Raw genomic sequence first — 5962 nt, forward strand, 5'->3', positions numbered from 1 at the left:
TTTACTTTTGAGTAAGCCTTACATAACAAAAAATATGTTTCGAAATAAATGTTACAAAAGTCAAGAATGACTTTATTAAATAAATAACCAAAATCACCATTCGCAAATACACTGAGTAACAGTAACACAGAGTCAAAACATATTTTATGTCTTGTTCTGTTTTGTTTTTGTTTTACGGCATATCAATCCTTTTTCGTGTTATTTAATGCCGAATCGAGTAATTTTGTAACATTTATACAACTTCACGGTTTTTACATAGTTATTATTTATGTTTTGTCTGTTTTATTTTGCTTCTTTTACAGGCATTCATTATCTTATAATGCCCACCGACAGGGACAATACAATTTTTTTTTAATATGAAATAAAACACTTATTTATTTCCTATTTAAAGATTTTCAGTATATTTTATTTAACTGAAGAAATATTTATTGTTCATACATATATTTTTTCCATTATTTTTATTACGTTGTTAGGTGAAGTTTCAGAATAGTTAACCCCCTCCCCATATTAAGAATGGCTTTCGGCATGATTCTTACAATAGCGGTATCAAAGTTTTTTTATTTTTTATTTTAAAACAAATTATAAAAAAAAGATACAAGACCATTAAGTTTTTTTTATGCAGTAAAATACTGTTTCAATAATTATGGTTTAAATAAATATTTATTCCTGTAAATCTTTAAATATAAAGATTTACAGTATAATTTATACAGGAAGTATAATTTATACAGGAAGTCCTAGGAATCTACAACAGCTTTATCAATTTATTTAAGTGAAGAAATATTTATTGTTCATACATATATTTTTCCCTTATTTTTTTTTTACATTGTTAGGTAAAGTTTCAGAATAGTTACCCTCCCTCCCCATATTAAGAATGTCTTTCAGCATGATTCTTACAATAGTGCTATCAAAGTTTATTGATTTTTCTTATTTAGCAAAAATTATAAAAAAGATACAAGAACATTTTAAACATTTTTTTCATTAAATAGTTATTTAGGTGAAGGTTTAGAATAGTCAAACCCTCTCCCCTTATTAAGAATGGCATTTTTATTATTTCAGCATGATGCTTACATTTTTCTTAATATAAAAAAAAGATACAAGAAAATGTTAAGCTTTTTTTTTTAATTAAACTGTTAGATCAAAGTTCGGAATAACTTACTTTATAGCCAGTTAGCCAGCTGTATTAAAATGTTTTAGCATTTAATACCTAATAAGGTTTTCGCTTCAATTGTCAAAAGCAGACAATATCGATTCAAAGGAGGTAATTCGTCAACAATTGTTTTAGCCGAATTTTACGATAAAGTGTAGTGGACTGGTGGATATATTATACATATCCCCCAGTTTGTATTTATTTGCTTCCCCACTGAGCAAATTAGGCACAAGGCCGTTTTTTAATGTGGAGAGAGGGAGGGGGGAAATGGGGGACCAGTTCCTGATGGGTGGGAAATGGGAGTTTGATAGGAACTGTTGGTTTGAAGGGTTGCCCCTACATTGACCAAGGTAGATATGTGGGGTTACCCCCACATATGGTCTGTTTATTTATTTGCTTCCCCACTGAGCAAATTAGGCAGGAGGCCGTTTTTTAATGTGGAGATAGGGGGAAGGGGGAGGGAAAGGGGGGATCCAGCTCCCGAGAGGAGGGAGCTGGATTAGAAACTGTTGGTATGAAGGGTTGCCCCTTCAGTGACCAAGGTCAGATATGTGGGGTTACCCCCACATATAGTCTTTGCTAGTCATAGCTGGTCTGTGCTAGTCATAGCTTTGCAGTATCTGTCGGGACAGATACTACACTTTGATCTTGTCGCCCGGGCCGCAAAGGGCGGGGCGGTATTTATTTGCTTCCCCACTGAGCAAATTAGGCACAAGGCCGTTTTTTAATGTGGAGAGAGAGGGAGGGGAGGGAAAGGGGGATCCTGCTCCCGAGAGGTGGGAAATGGGAGCTGGATAGTAACTGTGGTCGTAGGGTGATCCCTACCTTGACCAAGTTCAGATATGTGGGGTTACCCCCACATATGGTCTTTGCTAGTCATGGCTAGTCTTTGCTTGCAGCATCTGTCGGAACAGATACTACACTTTGAGATATTAAATCTTTTATTCATGTTAAAAAATACAGTCAAAATCAACGATGAACAAAAAACTTAGGCACATGGCCAACTCAAAAGGGGGGATTTTGGGGGTCGTTGGTCATCCTTGTCACTCCAGAACTAAACAAAGTCAAAAGTTTCTCCCAGCTAGTATCTTCTTTCACCATAATACCGCATTCACCCTTTCATATTTGGGGACGTCCTACTTAACTCCCAATTTTTAAAACATTTTTTATTGACGTGTAAAAACAAAAAAGATAACAATAAAATGGTACAATAATTCATTTGTGTCGAGGGCGGGGGAAGAAAAAACAAAAGGTGATTAGTAGGACCCTCCCAGCCCCGTCTAGTTGATAGACTGCCCGTTCCACTAGGTTTGTAAAAGGGACCTCGCTTCTGCGGGTCAGTCTCTAGGTGGGGATACCCTCTAGATGGGGGTGAATGGAGAAAAGAATGTTTTTTTTTTTTTTTGGATAAGGGATGGAGGTTAGTTTGTATTTCTTTTTCTCCAAGATGGGTAAAATTTAGAGGAAGGGGTGAAAACAAAAATTGCAGGTAAGAGGGGATGGGGATCTTGGAGGCTTCCTAATCGGGGAGGGATGGAACACACACTCAGCTAGCTGAGAGGCTACTTGTTTAATTTTACTTTACAGAACTGCGCGTTCCACACCTAGGCGGGGAACACGTATTCAAATTTGGCTCCTCTTCGTACACACAGACTTGCCACATGTATCCATCTTCTGTCAAATGCCGCGCGATGCAGGCAATGGGTTTACCTGAACCAACAGGTGATCCTCCAATAGATAATATGACTTGAAATACAAACAGACCTAATGTTGAATTGTTAAACAATGAACAATTAGAGGTCTTTAATACTATAATCACGGCTGTCATGGCAACTGAAAAAGTAGCCCCACACAGCAATTGCTTCTATTTAGATGCCCCAGCCGGACCAGGAAAAACCTTTTTATTCAACATGTTATATGATTACTTCACCTCCAGTAGTACTGTAACCGCGACTGCGGCATTGCTGCAATGCTACTAACTTCAGGGAAAACACTCCACAGTATATTCAAACTACCTGTACCTCTGACAGAAACCAGTGTCTGTAACGTTTCTCCTGTATCAGAGCATGCTTCTTTTTTGAGAAAGGTAAAGGTATTCATCATAGACGAAGCCTCTATGATACCTAATCATGCACTGCTTGCTATAGATAGATGTTTACAAGATATAATGGGTAACGATAAAATATTTGGTGGAAAATTTCTCATACTTGGAGGTGACTTCAGGCAAATTTTGCCAGTAGTGTCACATGGATCACCTACATCTATTATAGACACCTCTCTTAAAAGATGCCCGTTGTGGCATCATTTCAGTCAATTACAACTAACACAAAACGTCAGAACTAACATAAATGAACAGGAGTTTTCTAGATGGCTCCTTCATCTTTGTAATGGTACACTAACGAGCAGTCTTAATGACGTTCCTGTAGATGCCATAGATGTTCCTGATGATTCGGTATGTAATGGTTCTCTAATCTCAGAAATATTTGATTGCAGCCCTCAAGAAATGGAAAATAGAATCATCATGACTCCAAAAAATACAGAATGTTTAACAGTAAATGTAGAAATTCTAAATAATCTTCCCGGGGGCATAAATACATATTTTAGTACAGATTACATCTCCGATGATGATGCTGAACTTCAAAAGTATCATATAGAGTTCATAAATTCATTAACTCCATCTGGAATGTCACCTCACTGACTTAATGTGAAAATAGGGGCAATAGTAATGCGACTGCGAAATTTATCCATAAATCAAGGACTTTGTAATGGAACTAGGATGAAAATAAAAGAATATCATCAAAACAGCATCATTGCTATTTTAATTAATGGATCTAATAGAGGTTCCACAGTTATCATTCCAAGAATTTAGTTAAAGCCAAGTGATACAAATGTTCCGTTTGCATTTCATCAGATACAGTTTCCAATACGATTAGCATATTCACTGACCATCAATAAAGCACAAGGCCAAACTTTTGATAAGGTTGGTATATATCTTCAACAACCTGTATTTTCTCATGGTCAGCTGTATGTGGCATGTTCAAGAGCTCGATCTAAGTACAGTGTGAAATTTAAGGTAATGCAACTGCATAGAGATGATAATCAGGGCAGAAAGTGTGGTGTAACATATACTAAGAATATTGTTTACCGTGAAGTGTTATGAAAACAATCAGGAACAGCTATGGAATCTAAAAATTAACTTGGATGTAAATATGATTTTGGAAAAAAAATTTTTAATTGCTTTCCTTATATTTAAAATTCAGAATTTGATGAAAAAGTAGTGTACAGTTTGTTTAACTTTACTTAATTATATAACATTGACATAAATTTGATAGGTACAACCTACCTCACATAATTTTGATTATCAAAAAATCAAAATTTAACTGTACTTCGTAAGTTTTACAGAAACACTTCATTTTCTATGCACACAAGAATCTGAATATTATAACAGATTACAATGTTTTTATGGAAAAAACTTTTGTACAGAAAATTCAAAGTGTTCTATTTATATTATCAGGAAGTTGTGATGCATTAATTGAAATCTATATCAATAATTCGACTTAAAAAATATTTGTGAATTTCCAAATCTTCATTGAATAAAATTAAAAATAAATAGAAAAGTCTATTGCATATGTAAAAATTGACGGTTGCTTATTTAACTTCATTAAAAGCTATCAAAGTCAACCAAGAGCTGCTCAATAGTCTGGCTTAATGGATCATTTATCAAGGAATGAAGATGGTTATTCTGATGTACCAGTTATTCTACCATCTACATTTACAGGAAGTCCTAGGAATCTACAACAGCTTCATCAAGATGCAATGGCAGTTTTCTGTGACCTATTCATTACTCACACGTGTAATCCAAAATGTCCTGAAATATTAAACAACTTGGGGTCATCAGAACTTTCACAAAATCGATGTCAACAATGTCACACAGTTTTTTTTAAATTCACAGTCTGACTCCCAAGAACCTGCTGACTGACTACTATTCTCACTCCAAGCAGCTGATCGACGTCCCTGTCACCGCCTCAATCGTCAACAGCACTTCCTGACAATATCACAGCATCAGTTACGATCGCATTGATCTTCAATAAAAGTTTAAACTAAAGTTCTTTGTTCTACTTGCTTCCATACGTTCATTTTTGTAATATAACAATAAGGAATTTCTTACTGATGTGTTTTAAAAGATTTTAACTACCGTGGAATTTCCACGGGTCCTGCTAGTTATTATTATTATTATTATTATTATTATTATTATCATAATGATGATGATGATGATGATGATATTATTATTATTACTACTACTACTACTACTACTACTACTACGACGACGACGACGACGACGACGACGCTTATCGCTCCGTCCGTTATCATGATGCACTCCCTAAAAACGGAAAGTGGAATAAACCGAAAATATTTTTAAAACAATTGGTGTCGTTGTTGAGGCAAATCTAATAAAAATGATTTGTCTTTCTTGGCCTTTTGGCTAAGATCAAAGTGTAGTATCTGTTCTTCATGTGCTACATTTCAATTTCTTCTCTCTCAGTGGAAGAGAAATCCTTTACGACTAAGACAATTTTTTCTCCACGTTAAAAAACAACCCTGGTGTTTAAATCTGTCCCGTGGGGAGGCATTGTGAATAGGTACTATGTTTAATGTAACAAAGTTTTAATATTAAAAAAGTAAATGGAAAAAGTTATTTCTGATTTAATTACACAATGCCCTGGAAATGTCACTTCTGATTAATTATAAAATGCCCTAGAAAATGTCCGTTCTGATTATTTTTTTTTGTTTACTTCCCTCCATACAAGGGCGGAA

The 5962-nt window shown here is 35.1% G+C and overlaps 1 pseudogene; it reads left to right on the forward strand.

Moving 5' to 3' along the window:
- The first annotated feature begins 5609 nt into the window (after window positions 1-5609).
- Window positions 5610-5749, forward strand: LOC145291713 (U2 spliceosomal RNA; annotated as a pseudogene).
- The last annotated feature ends 213 nt before the right edge of the window (window positions 5750-5962 follow it).

Source organism: Euprymna scolopes, chromosome 12, assembly GCF_053919585.1.
Source record: "Euprymna scolopes isolate OS-2025 chromosome 12, ASM5391958v1, whole genome shotgun sequence".
NCBI classification, from domain to species: Eukaryota; Metazoa; Mollusca; class Cephalopoda; order Sepiida; family Sepiolidae; genus Euprymna; species Euprymna scolopes.